The sequence below is a fragment of the Pinus tabuliformis genome, chromosome 3_2 (genome assembly GCF_031772625.1).
Source record: "Pinus tabuliformis cultivar Carrire ecotype Pingquan chromosome 3_2, CPIR1, whole genome shotgun sequence".
Lineage (NCBI taxonomy): Eukaryota > Viridiplantae > Streptophyta > Pinopsida > Pinales > Pinaceae > Pinus > Pinus tabuliformis.
This window is the reverse complement of record NC_142302.1, coordinates 1,105,360,521-1,105,381,206: the sequence shown is the minus strand read 5'-3', so window position 1 is coordinate 1,105,381,206 and position 20,686 is coordinate 1,105,360,521. Positions and strand designations below refer to the sequence as shown.

General features: G+C 41.8%; 1 protein-coding gene across 1 annotated transcript in view; it reads left to right on the top strand.

The window, feature by feature from the left end:
* The window catches only part of LOC149184528 (uncharacterized), a 322,500-nt gene that overhangs the window by 28,370 nt on the left and 273,444 nt on the right, over positions 1–20,686 (top strand). The window lies entirely within an intron of this gene.

Here is a 20,686-nt window from a genome sequence, read left to right as displayed (position 1 = left end):
TGGTTGCACTGGCTTCATGATTACACTTAACATGGGCATTGCACTATATGCATGTTAGGGTAGGATGCATTGCATGCTCATTTTCTCATTAAGAACTAACATCATATGATATTTACATGATAGATTAGTTGCATTTAGATTAAACTTGCACTTTACTTCCTTGTTGATTTTATGGCCTAATACTAAGCATGGGTGATCATAAGACACCACAAAAACATGCTGCCTCCTGTGGTTGGTCTTTGATATGTGCAGGTAACAGGTCTATGGTAGCAAGACATTGCTGGTGTTATCATGACCTCCTGTTCGAGTGGCTTCACACACTTTTTTGAGAGCTCATGTCCTAGTTGGAGCCATTTGTTACCCACCATCTATGGGTAGTATGCATAGGAGATTTTTTTTCTCCTAGATGGATCAGCTTGTAGCTAACAGCCCCTTGCACCCCCCAGATAGCTCAATGTGCCATTTTCTCCGCCACCTGAGCTAGCCATGTGGTCCCTCGCCCATCTGTTATGAATGTATGTTTGAAGGTGGGCCTCCCGACCCCAAAGGTATGGCTTTTCATTGGTATAGTTGAGTAATTTTCCTTACTTGTCATGGGCACTTTTGGGCATGAATTGGTGGGGGGATTCAGCGGAAAGAGTGGGTTAGGCTTGTATTCTTGTCTCCATTGCCCGATTTTGTGGTTACCCTTGTATCCTAGTCCTGTGGGATCTCCTTTACTGACCATTTGGCTTTTGGGTTGGCACTACATGGGAAATCCCGATTTTGGTTGCGTGGTCCCGCTTCCCGATACCACCTACATCACTCCCGTTCCACTCATTTTAGCCCCATTCATCTATTTTCCCATCTGGGTCCACATGTGTCCACTGGGTCCACATAGGGTTAGCCTCCCCTTCCCCTTGTCCACACCTTGGGTCAGGCTTGGAACGATGCCCTAGAGGTTGATGCAGCTAAAAAGAAAAGAAAAAGCATAATTTGACCACTCTTAACAGGAAATGAACCACAAAATGCAAAAGATAGCCGAGACATACAAATTTAGCGCATGGGCAAAAGCCAAACATAAGCTCTACCCCTTATCCATGGCCATCACCCTGGTTTCTATGGGCCCTAGATGAGACCCCTCTATCATTAAGGAACCCATGATTGTCCCAACCCCTGGTGAGCGATGAACTGCCCCACCTTAAGGGGGTAACCATTGCGACATATTACACATCATGCTCTCATCCCCTGGAGCCCTGAGCAATTATGAAGAAAAATTAATTAAACGAAAAAGGCATATGAAGAAGGGTGGAAAAACAAAGGTCGGGGTAACTCATATACCACGATTTGCTCCCTCCTACACTCATATACCTCGGTGTGGGCTTCCCTTATTATAGCTACCCTTGCACCTTGACATGTGGTCTGGATGATTCCCTTGATCCCTACTCAATTCTATTATTATATCATTTGCCACCTACCACTTAAAGGATGTACCATGGACATGTCACACACTTCAGAGGTTGAAACCACCTAATAGGATCCTTGGTTAACCCCCTATTGAGCTTGGAGACACTTGTGCATGCCAAAGCCCACTATGGAAGGGCATGCCAACATGAAGTGCCCCATTGATCCCATGAATTGTAAGCTTTATTGCTTGAGTATGCTAATTACTTGTTGTATTGGAGGGCAAGGGGACACATTGGATCTTGTGTAAGATTTTAGGTGGATTTTCATTTGGGGCTTGGTCTCCCTATACGGGGTCCTAGCACTCTAGAGGGCCACATTGGCACTTGTAGGGTGAGCGTTGAGAGCCATGGGCCTCCACCATAGCAGATATTACTTCATGGATCCCCAACACCAATTATTGATTGCTCGTGTTCCACCTTTTTGGATGAGGATGATACACCTGGTTCACCATGCCCAACCGACTCCACACTTGCACCATACACTTAACAATGTTTTGGGGTCTAGAGGATGTCTCCCGTTATAGAGGGAGATCTTACATCAGCATCCTAGTCGTTATAGATGGTCTACAAGCATTTTCGATCCACTTGGAGACCCATGAGGATGTCCTTGTGCCCCCACACCCACTTGGGAGCACCACATGTTCTTGCTTGGAAAACAAGGGGCCAACCCCTTGTCCATTATGCTTGGAGTTCATTTCTACATCATGGCACCCCTTGGACTTCATTAGGCCTCTTCAGAGGCCCAATGATTCACTTTGTTAATCATTTGACTCTCTTGAAAGGCTTATCTTTACATTATTGAGCTATTTGGTGGGCTTGTCACAAAAAATATTGTTATTATGCACATTATTTTATTTTAGGGGCTGAATTAGGCGAATTTAGCTATATCAAATTCATTAGAGAGTGTATAAATAGAAGTGAGATGATTCATTTTAGATCATCACTTGGATTCAGTTATCTTCTCTTGTGAGATTTTCGCTATCCTTCTTGGAGGACGAGTTTGGATGAATAGATGAATTTTGATGTTTGGATCTCTTTCATTTTGTCTTGGAGCTTCACTATTGGCATATGTTGATGATTGAATATACTCTCTCTTACATGTAAGCAGTGTGGAAAAAGTCGAGATTAAATCCCCAAAACGTGATTTTTTTTGGCTGGTCGATTAAATCGACCGATTTTTTCCCAGTGGAAAAAGTTTGGATTAAATCGAGACTTTTTCCAAAAAATCGTGAATGAGGTAGTTTCTTTAACAAATTTTTATTTTTTTTTGAAAAAATCGGGATTTTATTGAAAAAGTTGGGATTTTTAAAAAAATGAATTTTTGTATTTTTATTTTTGCTGACTTTTTCAAAAACCTCCCAACTTTAACGACTTTTTCAATTTTTGGACCCTTGTCGATTTAATCCCCACTTCGACTTTTTCCACATTGCATGTAAGTACTCTTTTAATGCTATACTTGTTATTTTCTTTTGTCACATGCATGTTGCTAGGATTTTCGCTATACTAGGCTGAAATTTACTACTTTTCTAATGCGAAATTGTGGAAATTTGATCTTTTATAGTGTTGCATCATGTCATGGGCCATGTATGAATGAGTGAATATTCCTAGAGATATTTTGTGTCAAAATTTTATCTTGATAAGTCATCAAATATTGCAAATCGAAGTATAAAGACCTTGAAGCAATTGTTCTCATGCCCTAATGCCATGCGAAGTTGTTTTTAAGGCCTCCTTGACTATGTGAATCCATTCCCAATATTAAAGTCTCCTTGACTCCATCTCTCCCAAAGAATAAGGTACTAATCCTCCATATGTGATCACTAAAAACATATTTTTCTCACCTCTCTCTTTTCCTTTCTAGACCTAGCCTCCATAGGTGACCCAGGGCATCGATTTTCTCACGATTCATCCATCCAAAAAGTTCGATTTCTTGCCCACAACTGCTATGTTGTGTCTTCTAGAGGCCATCCAAATTTGAAGCAATTCCAACAGTGGGATCTTGAGTTATTTCAAGCCCTAGCTCCGAGATCGATCCCTCCCCTTGGTTTCCCTTGGCTAGTGACCTCATTGGGATCATTGCATCAAAATCTCTGAAAATTTCTCCTTTGATCCCCTTCTCCCCCTCAATTAGGTCAAACACACCTCTGGTTGATCAATTCTATTCCCTTGACCTAATTTTGGGTCCACTTGGTCTTGTGTGGTCCCACAACCTATTGAAATTAATTTCACAAAGACCACTTGGAAACCAAATTTTCTCAAGGATTTCTAAGACTAGGTATCTTCCTTACAAGTCTTATCTTCAAATCCTAGCCCTTAAAATCCCCTTGGCCCTTCCTAGGGAGCCTTATACCTTGCTTCTCATGCAAGCAAACCATACACTTGAGTCTCTCTTGTGAATAGGCCTTAGGAATCACTCCTCATCCTTTCATTGACTCAAGCATCTAGTGATTCCCTTTATATCGAGTCTCCTCCCATTGGTGAAAGTACGTAAAGAGCAGGGAGATTTAGCTGAGGTGATAGTGGGCTATCACTCCATCGTTGCCCTTGACCTAGCAGCTGGCCTTTAGGATCTCCTCCTAGGATCCCTGCTAGTTTCTAGTTTGAGCAGTAACAGGTCCTTAGGGCACATCATCAAGTAGTCCAACTCCCAACCTCACTGGCTCAACGTTTCAACATCTGAGGGTAAATCTGGGGGTCAAGTATGATGTAGAATCATCTCATATCCCAACGCTCATTTTTGTGTAGCTTGGGAGGTACTCCAAGCTTTAGTGTTTGAGGGTTGGAGGTCAAAGCACCACAAGTAGGCTTGTGGGCTTAGAACCCAAGCTTGGGGTTTTGCACCCAATCGTGTTTGGGGCAATTCTGAAAGCACATTTCTACATGTGATGACATGAGACGATAGAGGGCGAAAAGGAGAATCTAACACTTCGAGAATCATCGAATTTCAAGTTGTAGAAGTGGAGAAATGCATTTTTGAAGTTGGCAAATAATTATTGGTTTTCAAATCATGTAGGCTTGAAGTAAAATTTAGCCAATAGATGTGTCTCTTCACTAATTCGTTGGAGCCCCTTTATTGGCTATAAATAAAGGGTGATTTGATGTGTTATAGGCATCCATTCATGCAACATCATCTCAAGGAAAAGGAGCTTTGAAATTAGCCATAATACACAACTAGGAGCTGTGTAAGGGCTGTCAAGGGTGGAATATGCCCTAAGGAGGTAGCGTGGCAAAGGAGGAGCCTTCTTAAGGCATGCTGCAGCCCTTTAAGGGCTTGTTTGGGTCCTGTCATGTGGATTTATTGCTGTAGTAAGTGCCCTAACCAGGACAATTATGAACAACATGTGCAAACATCAGTACAACAATGTTTTTGGAGGGATGTTGGGTCAAAGATGTTGACCAGAGTGTTGATCAATTGATGGGCAGCTTGAGGAGGCCTTAGGAGTTGTTTGGAGGAGCCCACGCGGACTGTTGGGAAGCCTATCAAGCAGCCAAGGTGACAACAAGCACATCGAATAGGAAGATAGGAGGACAACGACAAGGAGAGTTGCAAATGGATTCTTGTATGAAAGTTGGATAGATGTCCTAGGTGAGGACATGATTGGTGCCCAAATTTGTGTAATAGCTCCTCTATTGTAGAAGCAAAGGGTGGATTGGTGAAGTCTATGGGCAGCCGTGTGTAAGGGTCTCCTAGGTGTGGGGATGCCCTAACTAGGTGCAGATGCTAGAACGTGGACTTGGTTTCTCGTGGACTGTTGGAGGGTAGTGTGAGAGAAGATCAAGTGTAGATGTGATTGGGCACTTATGGTCTGATGGAGGACAGTGTGGTAGTGTCCAAGTTGGAGCCTGATGAGCAACACCTTGATGGACAAAGGTGGTTGCAAGAGAGGCAGTTGATGAGCTCAAGGGTCTGATCAACCAGGAGCATTTTAAGTAGCCCGAGACTTGTGTGTGGAGAAGGACATCTATAGCAGAAGATGGGTAGTCCTCCTAGCCCGTGATCATTGTGGGAGATGGACATATTGCAGTGTTAGGCGACAACCCTCTGTGCCCTATGTTGGTCTTCATCGGTGCAGTGCAGGAAGACCATAGTGGGCTGAAGTCCCTAAGTAGCTGAGGAGCAACAATGGGCAGATTGAGAGTTGTTCACAAGTGGAGTTGTGAACAACTTGACAGGAGTCTCGATGTGTTGATGCGTTGATGGACGAACGATCAACTAGAGAGCAGATTGGATAGCTGAGGTTTAGTGGCCCGATGGACTTGGAGCATTGATAGAGGCAGGAGCTGCAGATCGGGAGCCGAAGGACTGGGCAAGTGTAAGTTACGACCAAGGGGAGCTGAGAGAGTTGACTTCATCAGCGAGATGGTCAAATTATCTTGTTGAGGGTAGATTGGTTGTCGATGGATTGACACCAAGCCCCAATTTTGTATCTTGTACTAGTGGATATATGAGGGTCATCATCCCTGGTACGGGAGCTCTAGACTGTTGTATTATATGTTGTTTAATATAACGAAGTTGGGTTGAAAATTGTAAAGAGCTGTACATATTTTGTGCATGTGTGATTTACTGCTGTTTATATTCCGTTGTGCAAAGTAGTTTTGTTGAGATTCTTGGTTTGGTAGCGTAAGAGATTTTAAGATTCTAACCTAAACCCAAGATCGTGGAAATTCAACATGGTATCAGAGGGCATCTGAGCTACTTTGAGGGACAACGAATTAGAGTGTGCATAGTGAAGCAACTCAGAGGGAGTTGTGGGTGTTTGGATCATGCAGCAGAGGGTTCAACTGAAGACATGGAGATTTGGTCTCGATAGACTACATGATGAGATGGGCTAGGGGTTCTGGTGGATCGGTGGTGAACCTGGTGCATTTCAGTATGTTGTGTGGCAGTTTGTAGATCGTGGTCTTCCTATGTCTTGTCATGGATGGTTGGGATAGCTCGAGGGTTTATTTGGCATGGACAAGATCAGGTTGATCGAGATGGCTTTATGTGATGGACTACAAATTGGTAGGCTAGAGTCTTCATTGGATTGTGATGTTGCATATCCGAGATTGGAGGGATTTGCACGAGTGGTATTTGATCTAGGAGGATGAGTGCTTGCAGAACTGAGCCAATGGAGATCGTGTAGGCTTAGAGGGAGTCTAGCCTCAGAGGGAGCAACCCTATGGAGGTTTGGGATCTTTAGGTTTAGATGTGATGAGGTAGAGGCACTGTCGAGATTGTCAGATTCATTCTACAGGGTATGCTACAGTGATGGATGCCAGATGGGCTAGTGTCGCCAAAGATGACGATTGTTACTTCCTACTCTTGGAAGCACCTCCCTCGCTAAGAGGGAGTGTTGATTTTTGTGTAGCTTGGGAGGTACTCCAAGCCCTAGTGTTCGAGGGTTGGAGGTCAAAGCGCCACAAGTAGGCTTGTGGGCTTAGAACCCAAGCTTGGGGTTTTGCACCCAATCGTGTTTGGGGCAATTCCGTAAGCACATTTCTACATGTGATGACATGAGACGATAGAGGGCGAAAAGGAGAATCCAATGCTTCGAGAATCGTCGAATTTCGAGTTTTAGAAGTGGAGTTTTGAAGTTGGCAAATAATTATTGGTTTTCAAGTCATGTAGGCTTGAAGTAAAATTTAGCCAATAAATGTGTCTCTTCACTAAATCGTTGGAGCCCCTTTATTGGCTATAAATAAAGGGTGATTTGATGTGTTATAGGCATCCATTCGTGCAACATCATCTCAAGGAAAAGGAGCTCTGAAATTTAGCCATAACACATAGCTAGGAGCTGTGTAAGGGTTGTCAAGGGTGGCCTATGCCCTAAGGAGGAAACGTGGCAAAGGAGGAGCCTCCTTAAGGTATGCCGCAAGCCTTTAAGGGCTTGTTTGGGGACTGCCAAGTGGATTTAGGGCTATAGTAATTGCCCTAACTAGGACAGTTATGAACAACGTGTGCAAGCATCAGTACAACAGTGTTTTTGGAGGGATGTTGGGTCAAAGGTGTTGACCAGAGCATGTATCAATTGATGGGCAACTTGAGGAGACCTTAGAAGTTGTTTGGAGGAGCCCACGTGGATTGTTGTGAAGCCTACCAAGCAACGAAGGTGACAACAGGCACATCAGATTGGAAGACAAGAGGATAGCAACAAGGAGAGTTGTAGATGGACTCTTGTATGAAAGTTGGATAGATGTCCTAGGTGAGGACATGATTGGTGCGCAAATTTGTGTAATAGGTCCTCTTTTGCAGAAGTAAAGGGCAGATTGGTTAAGTCTGTGGGCAGCTGTGTTTAAGGGTCTCCCAGGTGTGGGGATGCTCTAATTAGGTGCAGATGCTACAACGTGGACTTGGTCTCTCGTGGACTGTTGGAGGGTAGTGTGAGAGAAGACCAAGTGTAGATGTGATTGGGCACTTATGGTCTGCTAGAGGACAGTGTGATAGTGTCCAAGTTGGAACCCAGTGAGCAACACCTTGATGGACAAAGGTTGTTGCAAGAGAGGCAATTGATGAGATCAAGGGTATGATCAACTAGGAGCAGTTTGAGTAGCCTGAGACTTATGTGTGGAGAAGGACATCTGCAACAGAAGATGGGTAGTCCTCCTAGCCCGTGTTCATTGTGGGAGATGGACATCTTGCAATGATAGGGGTAACCCTCCGTGCCCTATGTTGGTCTTCATCGGTGCAAAAGCAAGAAGACTGTAGTGGGCTGAAGTCCTTGAGTAGCTGAGGAGCAACATTGGGTAGATTGAGAGTTGTTCACAAGTGGAGCTGTGAACAACTCGACAACAGTCTTGATGTGTTGATGCGTTGATGGACGAATGATCAACTAGAGAGTAGATTGGATAGCCAAGGTTTAGTGGCCAAATGGACTTGGAGCATTGATAGAGGCAGGAGTTGCAGATCGAGAGCTGAAGGATTGGGCAGGTGCAGGGTATGATCGAGGGGAGCTGAGACAGTCGACTTCATCAGCCAGATGGTCAGATTATCTTGTTGAGGGTAAATTGGTTGTCGATGGACTGACATAAAGCCATAGTTTGGTATCTTGTCCTAGTGGATGTATGAGCGCCATTATCCCTGGTATTGGAGCCCTAGACTGTTGTATTATAAGTTGTTTAATATAACAAAGTTGGGTTGAAAATTATAAAAGATTGTCCATATTTTGTGCATGTGTGATTTACTACTGTTTATATTCCGATATGCAAAGTAGTTCTGTTGAGATTCTTGGTTTGGTAGCATCAAAGATTTTAAGATTCTAACCTAGACCCAAGATCGTGGAAATTCAACATTCTGAAGAGGAAATGTTGCATCATGGAGGTCAAAACAACTCTTAGAATAGGGGACTACAACCTCTGGAGTGTTGCTGAAGGGGATCAAGCCCATCTTTCAAGGGGACTCTATTGTTGTGATAACACCCTTGAAAAAACCTCTCAAGATCAAGTGAGATCAGTAATCATTAGGGACAAAAACCATTAAAGCATCATAGTGGACCATATCTAATGCTAGGGGCACATGAATACTTCACACAAAACTCATAGTCAAATGTCTAACTAGACCAGGACCTATAAACAGGTTACCTCAACTATATTGGGGAGGATTAGGTCAACAACCCTATTAGGTGTTTACAACCCCCAAAGGGGAGTGACATGTCCCATATTAGCCCATCAATCAATAGGTGTGCGCGATAATGATAGTTACAACGTGGGAAAGACTTCAAGGCAGGTGCCACAACCATGTTGTTATGAAACCAGCTCACAAAAAAATAGAAAAGATAGATCAATGCCTTAGAAATAAGCCTCTTCGAGGGGGAAACCTCCTTTACATGACACAAATGAACAATCCTTGGATGATACAAATGACAAGACCTCCTTTCTATATATAGGAGTCTAAGGGGTCATAATATAATCAGAGCCAACATAACAATAATAATGTAAGGGCACAATAATAACAATAGTGGGCTTCTATGGGGCACAATAATAACAATATGGGGAGTACATGGGCACAACAATATAATAAGGGGGTTGTACTAATAACAAAAGGGGTTACATTAGTAGTATAGGGACCTAACATGCCCCTCTCCTTCAAAAAGTGGTGTCCTCAATGCTTGAGTAGTTCTTCATGCTTCTGTATAATCCCCTTAGACTCCTATATATGGAAAGGAGGTCTTGTCATTTGTATCCAATGTTTTTAAAACCGGAACCGGTGACTGGACCGGTCCACCTAATGAATCGATTTACCGACTGGAACCGGTATAACCGGGACTGGTTTGGTCTAAACGAACCGGTTTTAAAAAAATACATTAAAGAATTAATTTTTAATGAAACAAAACTATTTTTAAGATGTAAAACCATGATTCCAAGCCAATAGAGACAAAATATGCAAAGTTTGCTCATTTATATACCATGTAAAGGTGAATATATCAAAATGGCACCGATTACAATACATATCATTGATAAAATAGCAAAATACATAAGAAATGCGGCTCTAAATGGCCTATAAAGTCCAAAAACAATGCTGCAAGCTATGAGGCCATTGGCCTACTACAAGTCTACAGTGTACACATGATCAATCATCAAGTTCATCACCACTACTAGACACAGGATCATCATCAGGAGCTACATAGACATCATCTGGTTCAGAGTCTGAGGATGCCTCAGCTTGATCTACAACCTCAGTATCAATGCCACCAATGACAATAGAAGTGGACCTAATGGAAGCACGAGTTTGTCGACCTGCATGACTAGTGCCTTCCATTGGTTCTTTGCCTTTCCTTGATGCAATTGCTGATCCTAGTTCTGATGCCACCACATAATCTGCATCATCCCCCACTAAAGCCATGTCAATATCAAAATCAGCCTCAAACACAGGTTCTTCAGTCTCCTCCACCCATTCTGATGTTGGATCAATATCGTCCAACACAATGGGATCTAGATCAAGAGTTTTGCTCATCATTTGGAGCTCCGATTGCATTTATTGTTTACCCCCAAACCATGAAATCCTGAAAACCATTAAGTCTGCTGAATTTTGAGTGAAATCTAAAATTCTAGTTTCTCCATATGAAATCCAATGAGATCGAAACCACTCTCAAACATCCTGAGTCATTTCATGGTAATGTTAAAAATTTAAGTAAAATGATGAAAATGAAAATTAAAGGAAATGTCACTTTTACTTTAAGAATTTAACATTACCATTAATTGCCAACATTGTTAGGGTTGAAACACCCTTAGTTTCCCCCCAAAACCCTTGAAACACAGTGAAAAATATGCTTTTTTAACTTTAAGGTGGGCGTGCCTAAAACCGGCCGGTTTTCACCGGTTAGGGCAAAAAAATGGCGAAATGGCCTTTCCAACCGGGTTTTTTGGCCGGTTTAGACTGGCGGCCTTGCTAACCGGTCGGTTAGACCGGTAATCGGTTTTGAAAACACTGTTTGTATCATCAAAGAATTGTTCATTTGTGTAACGTAAAGGAGGTTGCCCTCTTGAAGAGGCTTATTTCTAAGGCGTTGATCTATCTTTTCTATCTTTTTGTGAGCTGGTTTCATAACATTTGGTATCAGAGCTTTGGATTCTAGGGTTTCGCTGCTCCGATAACAAATGTTATGAAACCAACTCACAAAAAGATAGAAAAGATAGATCAACGCCTTAGAAATAAGCCTCTTCGAGGGGGCAACCTCCTTTACATTACACAAATGAACAATTCTTGGATGATACAAATGACAAGACCTCCTTTCTATATATAGGAGTCTAAGGGGTCATAATATAATCAGAGCTGACATAACAATAATAATCTATGTTGCCAGGAAACGTGGGTGCGGGGACGGGGACGGGGACGGCATTTTTGGAAATAGGGTGCGTGTGTTCGTCGGGTAATATAATAATATTAAATTTTAATAATTATATTTTATAAATTATAAATTTATAATTAATAATATATATGAAATTTGAATTTGTATATTTTGAATTCTGGTATGGTCATCACCTTATTAATTTAAATAGTAATCACTCCAGCGGCAACTAATCACTCCCACAGTCTTGTGGGTGAATTACTTCACTGTGGGATGGTAATATATGGCAGAAATAGAACTGAGAGATGGCTGTAGAAGGCATACCCTTTTCTCTACAAAGAAGATACAATACAACTAGCTGTTCTAACTTCTAACCATAACCCAATTCCTTCTAATATAATCTCAGAATCTGTTATTAGTTATTACGATTATACTGGTGGGTTGTAATCACGGATTTCGATTTTACTGTGGGTTATAATAACAGATTTCGATTTACAAATGGATTAAGAGATTACAGTTTTTCGTTCTGAAGTTATAATCTTGAGTTTTTGGGAAAAAGGGAAGGAAATAATACTGCTAGATACTTAAGTCTTATAGTAAAAGTACACACTACACAACAATATACAATAGAATTGCGGTTCTCTCAATTAAATTTTAATTTAGTGATTCACTAAATTCCTTTAGAATAGAAAAATAAATAGATTTTAAAATTCACTGAGAATTTTCTTGTAAAATCGTTATGTTATTAACTTGAGGGTCATCCAAGGTAAGCCGAGGGGCAAATCCAATGCTAAAGCGTGTAGTAGAGGTCTGTACTGAGATTCGAAGGCCTGGTTAAGACAGATCTCAGGCATATCAATGGCTGAAAGACTGATCTGGGAAGCCGTGGGTCTGAGGTGGATAAAGGAGAGTTCGTGGCTCTGTCAAAGGGTGGCCAAATTTCCCATATTGGCTATGCAGAATTCAAGGAACAGACCAAGGGTAATTTACTAATTTGGTGACAAGCTAAAGCAGCAAAGGCCAAGAAAAGGCTGAAATGAGAGTGATCTTTGTATTTCCTGAAGTCTGTTCACAAATGGAATTGTGAACAGAGTGTTTTCGAGGGCTAATATGCAGTGAGTTTACAGGACAAAGCCACTATGAGTAGCTGGTGTTTTGAAGGCCGATATGCAGTGTGTTTAATGGAAAAAATTAAAAAATCACTATGAGCAGCTGCGTCTGACAGAGGTTTAATGGAGCAAATATCTGTATGTTTCGATGGAGGCAAAAGATAGCCAGAACAGTGGATAAAGAGGAGTCATTAACTTATTTTTTAAACAGGCATGTATAACTAAATTAAGTTTTAAGTTAAAACAGAGAACACGGGTCTACACTATACAGAGAACTTGTAAATAGTAAATACCACGGTCCACTGCCGTTGAAGCTGCATGGTCCACTGCCGCTAAAGCTGCCCACTGCTGCCGGAAGCTGCCCACGGTCCACTGCCGCTGAAGCTGCCCACTGCTGCGAATCTGGTATGTCGCGGTGCTCTGCCGCCAAGAATAATCAGTCTCACCGTTCACCATTCGTATCAGACGAAGTCTATCACTGATCAGATATTTCATATATGATATATCATATTATCATATTTGCCTTTAAAGATTTAGGGTTTTTCAACTTATATTTTAAATTTCAATAAAAAAAAATATTCTTTTTATTGAAGAACCCATTAATTTTTTAATGAAGAACCCAAAGAACCCAAAGAACCCAAGAACCCAACCTGAAGAACCCGAAGAACCCGAAGAACCCAAGAACCCAAGAACCCGTCAAAGGCTAAGAACCCAAATTTTTTTTTTGAAGAACCCGGTTCGTTTGGGTGCGTCTGAGAAGAACCCGTCCCCGAATCCGGGACTTGGGTGCGGGAACCCGGGACGGGTTCGAGAACCCTACCCCCGGGTGCGGGTACCCGTGCAACACAGATAATAATGTAAGGGCACAATAATAACAATAGTGGGTTTCTATGGGGCACAATAATAACAATATGGGGACTGCATGGGCACAACAATATAATAAGGGGGTTGTACTAATAACAATAAGGGGTTACACTAGTAGTATAGGGACCTAACACATGTGACTAGCTATTGGGGGTCCAACATCCTGAATGCATAGATCTAAGGAGGGAGCAATCGTGGTGGCATGAGTTACCCCTTTCCCCGGCTTTCTTTTTCCACCCCTTTGGTACACCATTTACTTTAATGATATGTTTTTATTTGGTGCATAGCTCAGGAGCCCAAACTTGCTTTTGTATTCTTCCATTAGATGTAGTAGTTTCTCGCTTATTAGGGTTGGGACTTTCAAGAGTTCATTTCTTTAGATGAAGCGTTAAATGGTTGAGGAAGTTGGTGTAAGCTAATGAGGGGGGTAGAACTCATGCTAGGATTTATCCCATGCACTGAATAATGTCCCAACCATATTTTGCATTTTACATTTTGCTTCATTGTGGCTTTATATTCTTTGAACTTCCTTTTAGTTGCATCAACCTTCGGGACAAGTTTTCGCGCCTTGACTCAAGGATGTGGATGAAGGATGTCAATTCCAAAGACCAGTTACTACCAACCCAAGTAATGGAAATGGATAACAAGGAGATATGGCATGTGGTAAGTATGAATTACCTTGGACATGCTACATCAATTAGTGCTTCCCTAGTATGCCCTTCGTAAACCTTAAGGCCTTAGAGGAGGTACCACTGGACTAACCTCCCATGTAAAGTGTGGGAACAAGAATATCCGTATCCATTTCAGTGCAACTTAGGTTTATGGGCTCCCCTTCTTTGCTTCTTCAAATCCTATTTTCATGGGTTGTTCATTCCTTCACAATACCCTTGACTTGAAGGATGTTAGCGCTTTTCATCCATTTTAGGACTTTAGGGTATTGTCTTAGGACTCTCTAAGCTAAGATCGACATAACTCTACTGCCTTCCTTAGAGAATCTTCTTAGAAACTAACCTCATGAGATCATAATTGATAGAGCTGAAGCAATCCAAGGAACATGTTATGGTAGATAGGAAAGATGGTAAGTGGGTAATCATTTGGGACCTCAAAACAGTTATTCAAGGCTCCCCTATCTTGGGTGGTCCCATCCATGACCATCCAAATCGCTAGCTCGTTGAGGTGTTGGGTGGTGGGGGGCCAGCTGCCATTTCCATTGTGTGCTGGAATTACAATGGCACATTTTGATCTTCTCTAGGTATTCTCTTATGATATGCTTGGGCCTCTTGACCTCCTCTCTCTTATTGAGACCTAAGTTGCACGAAACGGGGAAACGGGGAAGCGAAACGAAACGCGGAAGCGAAACGAAACGCGACCTCCCCAAATTTTGGAAACGGGGAAACGCGAATATATATAATAATATATATATATATATATATATATTAAAAACATTTAAAAATTATTAATATATATATGTGCAATCATAAAGCATTAATGATACATTTACTTAAACATTTTAACATTAAGATTAAATTTACATCACAATGATCACATTTACTCATGAGTCATCACATAATGAAAATAAAAATATAGGAACTGGAAAATCCAAAATCAACCTTTATTTATATTAGTATATGAGGCTGCAAGTACAATAAAGACTATAAGGCTGCAAGAACTGTAGAGACAAGTCACAAAAGACTAATCCTCATCATAACAATCCTCATCAAAAATAGAAGCAGCAGAATGCTCAACAGTGGATGGTGGTGCTGAAGAAGATGATGCACCAATTCCACTTCCAGAATCCTCCTCAATATTCAGGGCAGCAAGAGAGAGATCCAAATCAGGATTTTCTGCATCCACATCCCATTCTTTAGAAGGACCACTGTTGTATTCTGGACCCCTACGAGATGCAAGGCGAAGGTTGGAGTGCACATAAACAAGATCCTCTGCTTTCTGTGAGCCCAACCTATTGCGCTTCACAGAATGAATAAAACCATAAGTGCTCCAATTCCTTTCTGCTGATGAAGAGCTTGCCACTTGTGAAAGAATACGAATGGCAAGGCTTTGCAAATGTACACCATTTGCTCCATGACAAATCCACCACCTAACTGGATTCATGGTGCTTCTCTCCTCCAAAGCTGATATATCTGCATAATCATCTATTCCTGCAGCAAAACTGGCAAATTCCTCCTTTACCTCCCTATGTAGATGAGAAGGAAACATTCTCATTAGTGCTTTTTTCACCCCAGTAGCCACCTCTCTATCCTTATGGGGTGCCTTCCTCTTCCCATTGCTTTTAGCAATAAGCTCCTCATCATAAAATTTGGGGTTCAAAGCATGTGCTAAAGTGTGCAATGGTGTATTGAAATTGTTCCACCTGTCAACAATGATTTTCTTGATCAAACCAGCAAAATGATCATCAACAAACAGAAGTTGTGGAGACTCCTGCGAAATGATTTCCATAGTTTTCTCAACCATGGAATCCATGCCATCATATACCTCTCCCAAGAAAGGTTGGTCAGTGTCAGCACTCCGGAGAAGCTCAAATGCAGGGGTTGTGAACTTTAGCAAGAAATCTACCTTGCTCCACCAATCCTCATCAAGGCACAATCTACGCACCATAGATCCCCGCTCTGAATCTGCTTGTCTCCACTCAATCCAAAGTTGACTCACCACCATAGAAACTAATGCATGCTTAACCTCAACAAGACGGCGCAACATCACGAAGTTTGAGGCATATCTTGTCTCAGCAACTTTTAACAACTCCAATTTGGAGTACTCTCGAAATATGGCCTGAGACTGGTGGTGGTTGGTGATGAATTTGATAATCTCCCTTGCTTCCCCTGTGACTTCCTTTATCCAGGAAACTTTGTTGTCGATCTCCTCTAAGATCAGATTCAGATTATGGACAATGCATGGTGTCCAAAAGATGTGGTCATACCTCCCCTCAATAATTAAACCTGCAGCTTTGCAAACTGGTGCATTATCCGTGATAACTTGCACCACCCTGTTAGCCCCTATTTGTTCAATAGCTTTTATAATAACATCAGCAATGAACTGTGCATCTTTCACCTCTCCTGAGCAGTCTTCTGCCTTGATAAACATTGCTACTTTGGGGGAAGTGGCAATGATATTTATCAATGGTCTGCGCCTCATATCTGTCCAACCATCTGAGACTATGGTAACCCCAGAGCTACTCCAGGAAGAACGAATTGGAGCTAAAACGTCCTCCACAAGTTCCTTCTCATTTTTGAGAAGCTGGGTTCTGACTTTCTCATATTTGGGCCCCTTGTACCCTTGAGGAGCTTTGTTAACTGCCCTTGTCATATCTTGCCAGTAAGGAGAGCGAACAACATTGAATGGGATACCACATGCATAAATGCACCTGGCCACTCTGGAATCAGCTTCTTCTCTTGCTTGCACATTCACCAATCTAGCAATTCTGCTATCCTGAACGGATTGGGATGCCCCTGAGCCTCTGGTATGTTTGGGTGCTGCTTGTTCATGTTCTTGAGTGTGACCAGCTCTCCTCTTTCTTGCTTCAACTACAATCCTTGGCTCAATGTTAGATGTAGCCTGAGTATGCTCATCATGCCTTCTCTTAGTACCATCCGCCTCATCTTGCTCTCTTTGATATGCCCTCCTTACCAACGGATCTGATGTTTTTGTGCAACCCAGAATCCCCTGTCCTCCTCCATGCAACATATGCGCCTTCACTCTTGGGTAGGAGCCCTTGTACGTATTATTGCAAAGAGTGCATCGCCATTCCCATGAGCCACCACCTCCACATTTTTGAAGCTTCGTCACATGCCTCCAAAGAGGATAATATTCAGCCCTTGGGTTGGCCCTAGGGTTTGAAGTTGCAGCTGCACTTTGGCTGGAAGCCATTGCTGCAAAAATAAATTAAAAAAACAAATCTGTAAATAATAAAAACGTTTTTCATATTTTTGGCTGTATAAACCCTAGAAAAATTAAAGAAATAGTAAGAAAAAAACTAAGAAATGAATGTGGCTTACCCAAATTAATTTTCTGTGGCTGAATCTACCCTAAAATGCCAGAAAAGAGGAGAAATATGGCTGTAGCTGAGCCAAATCTGCTGCAAAAATAAATTTAAAAAACAAATCTATAAATAAAAAACGTTTTTCAGCAATTTAGCTGCATAAACCCTAGAAAAATTGAAGAAGTAGTAAGAAAAAACTAACAAAATGAATGTGGCTTACCCAAATTAATTTTCTGTGGTTGAAACTACCCGGAAATGCCAGAAAAGAGAAGAGAAATATGGCTGTAGCTGAGCCAAATCTGCTGCTACAGAAATCTCCTGCTGAAATCTCCTTCTCTTGCTGCTGAAATCTCTTTCTCCCGCTGCTGAAATCTCTTTCTCCCGCTGCTGAAATCTACTTTGCTCATTGCTCAAAACACCAGCTACTGAAACAACTGCCAATCTCCAAGAGAAACTCCTTGCTGAATAGTGTGATGAGAGAATGAGAGACACTGCTCTTTTATAACTTTAGAAATGGTTTCTAGAACAGCTTAGAACCCTAAAAAAATTTAAAAACTAATTAGAAAAAAAAAATTTAAAAAACAAGTCATTTTTTTGGGGAAACGGGGCCCGTACGGCCTGGAAACGCGTTTCCGGCCGTACGGGCACGTTTCCATTTCGGGAAACGTGCCCGTACGGCCGGAAACGCGTTTCCAGGCCGTACGGTACGCCGAAACGCATTTCGTTTCGTTTCCTGGGCAGAAACGCCCTCTATACCTGCGTTTCCTGCAACTTGGATTGAGACCCATGCAAGCCCCTAATGGACACTACCTATGATCCATGACCACCATTTGTCCTTGCTTGTAGCAAGGATACTTGTCTTTTGGACAATAAGAATATGGGCACTATAGAAGAGATTGTCCTAAATTTAAAAGGGACAATAACGAGAGAAATAAGGAAGAAGCCCGTATTACTGAAGGAGTGGAAGAACCTGAAACAAAGAAGCCTAAGAAAGAAGAAGTGAGAGATCTCTAGTATGACTAAGATGATCTCCCTCAGATATTATTCTGTTGTGTAAATTATAGGTAGGAAGGTTTGTAAATAAGATAGGATGCATCATATTATAAAATGGCATCATGGTAGAAGCATTAAGAGCTCATGACATAGGTAACGTGAAAAAAATGTCTATAGCTACGTAGGGTATAGCTCTTGAAAAACTCATTGAAAGATACTTATGGAGAAGGAAGAAGGTATCTAGGACAAGGCTCATCATACATAACATCTGTAGGATAGGATATGCTAGATCCTCCAGATTCTTTGATGGAATCTTCATTGTAAATTTCACCAATCATGAGGAGAGACAAGTGTTTCATCAAGAATTCTAAACTTGTGGAATTCATGGGATGATGGCATGATGACATGACAGGGAAGTAGGTCAATGAAATGAGGCTTCTTCATTCAGAGAGAGCTACTGCAGGAAGTCTGAGGAAAGATGAGGTATGTATGCTCACAGGTGATATTATAAAAGTCATGTCATATGGTTGCAGACATCATGGATCAATGTTCTATCTTGAGAAGCATGATCAGAGAAAGGATCTCCTCCCAGGATGCAAGAATGCATAGATCACATATTTACTAGATGAAATCAACATAATATGTCTTCATATGGAAGATGAGGTAACTGACTACAATTGGGGAACTCTAATTGGAAGTTCCTGGGAATGAAATATGTAAAGAAAGAAAGGAAGAGATCGTGAAATAAGCAACAATGGTAAAGGCAGTCAACATCCGGAAGACCAAGAATATTTGACTATGATATCTCCCAGAAAGATATGAACACTCTGTTGATTTAGGGTATCATCAGCTGTGCTCTAGGCCTCAAATTTTGCAGGGAGGCTTGGGCACATGTATTCCAAAGAACCAAGAAAGCGTTTTGGGAAATTCCACCCATAAACGATTTTATAAAAATAATTAATGTTTTTTAATGGGACCCTAACTCTAAACTTCGAAAATTGAACATATTAATGGGTATTAATCTAATTGTGGGTGTAGCTTCTAGAAGAAGACGAGGATCAAGCTAAACTGATCTTAGCCATTGATTAGCTTTTAATCTAGGCCATTGAATGTCAACGAGAAGATTATTTAAGGAAGCTTGAGGGTCATTTGGAAAACACACCGAGAGATCAAAACATTGAATTTCTGAAGTGAGAAGTTCTCAGGAGGAAATTCTGATCGAGTAAATTTCTTGCAGTTGAGGGGCAGAGATAGTTGGGTTGGAGTATCTTCTCTAGAGCCTAGGATACGCAACAGATAGAGGCAGAGAGACACCAGAGGGGTTGACGCTGAGCCAGAAGGTCCCATGCAAAGCTTGACGCTGAGCTAGAAGGGCTCACCGTTAGAAAATTATATATTACAGAGCAACACATAAAACAATAGAGACACAGATATACGTGGTTCACCCAATTTGGGCTACGTCCACGAGAAACAGCCAATCCTTCCTTTTATATTATTCAACAAACTGAAGAGATACAACCTACAGCGGATCCGCTGTAATTCCCTCTTTGCTCTCACATAGTCTCCTCTCTCTTTCTCACTCAGAATACAGATCTACATAGTTGCAATACAATTCCCTCATATATATTGAGGGGTTGCCTTCTAGGGCAAAAAACCCTAAATTAAACATAACTTCTACCGGCAAAGATGTCCGCCTAATGAATGACCCAGATTGACTACGAAATTACAACATTTTACAAGGCAATTTTACATCTATTTTTAGCTTCGGGGGCGATGCCCCCAATCCCCTGCCAGGGGGCTCCTAAAGATCGCTGCCACTTCCCCTGGACCCCCCTTGCAACTCAAATATTACGGACGGCGTTGCCGCCACATTACGAACTGGGGTCCAATGCGGTGATACCTTTGAATAAAGAAGATAATCAGGTTCCACACTCAACACTCACGCAGAGGCAGCTTAGTCACCCACGCAGAAGTCTGAGTTTTGTAGAGGAGTTGACATTTCTGAGCCGGGAGGGCTGGAAACTGCTCCAAAAGGAAAGACGTTTCCCAGTTGAGTTGACGCAGAGCCTCAGAGAGCTCCACGCAGGCCCATGCAGTTACTACGCAGGGGCAGCGTAGTTGTAGCCGGAGACAGTTGATTTAGCTTTCAGAACAACCGAGATTTGCCAAGTAGAGTGAGGTAATCTCACAATTCTTCTCTGCCAGTTGGATTTCTCTGTAACTGGATTGCGGGGAGGGCATCCAGAGTTGTATTCAGAAACTACTGCTTAATAATATAAAACCCTCAGAGCTGCTGCACCGATTTTCCCGCATTGGGTTTTTCTGAGGACTTTTGTCCAAACATAACGGTGTCAATTGTGTTGTATTTTCATTCTTGCTCAGTATCTTGTTTTCGCATAATATTTAATTAAGTGAAGGCTGCAGTGTATGCATTACAATATTTGCCGTAGGAAACTGCAAGTAATTTGTTTAAAGGAATTTAACAAATATGAGTAATATCATTAGTTGCTGCAGTAG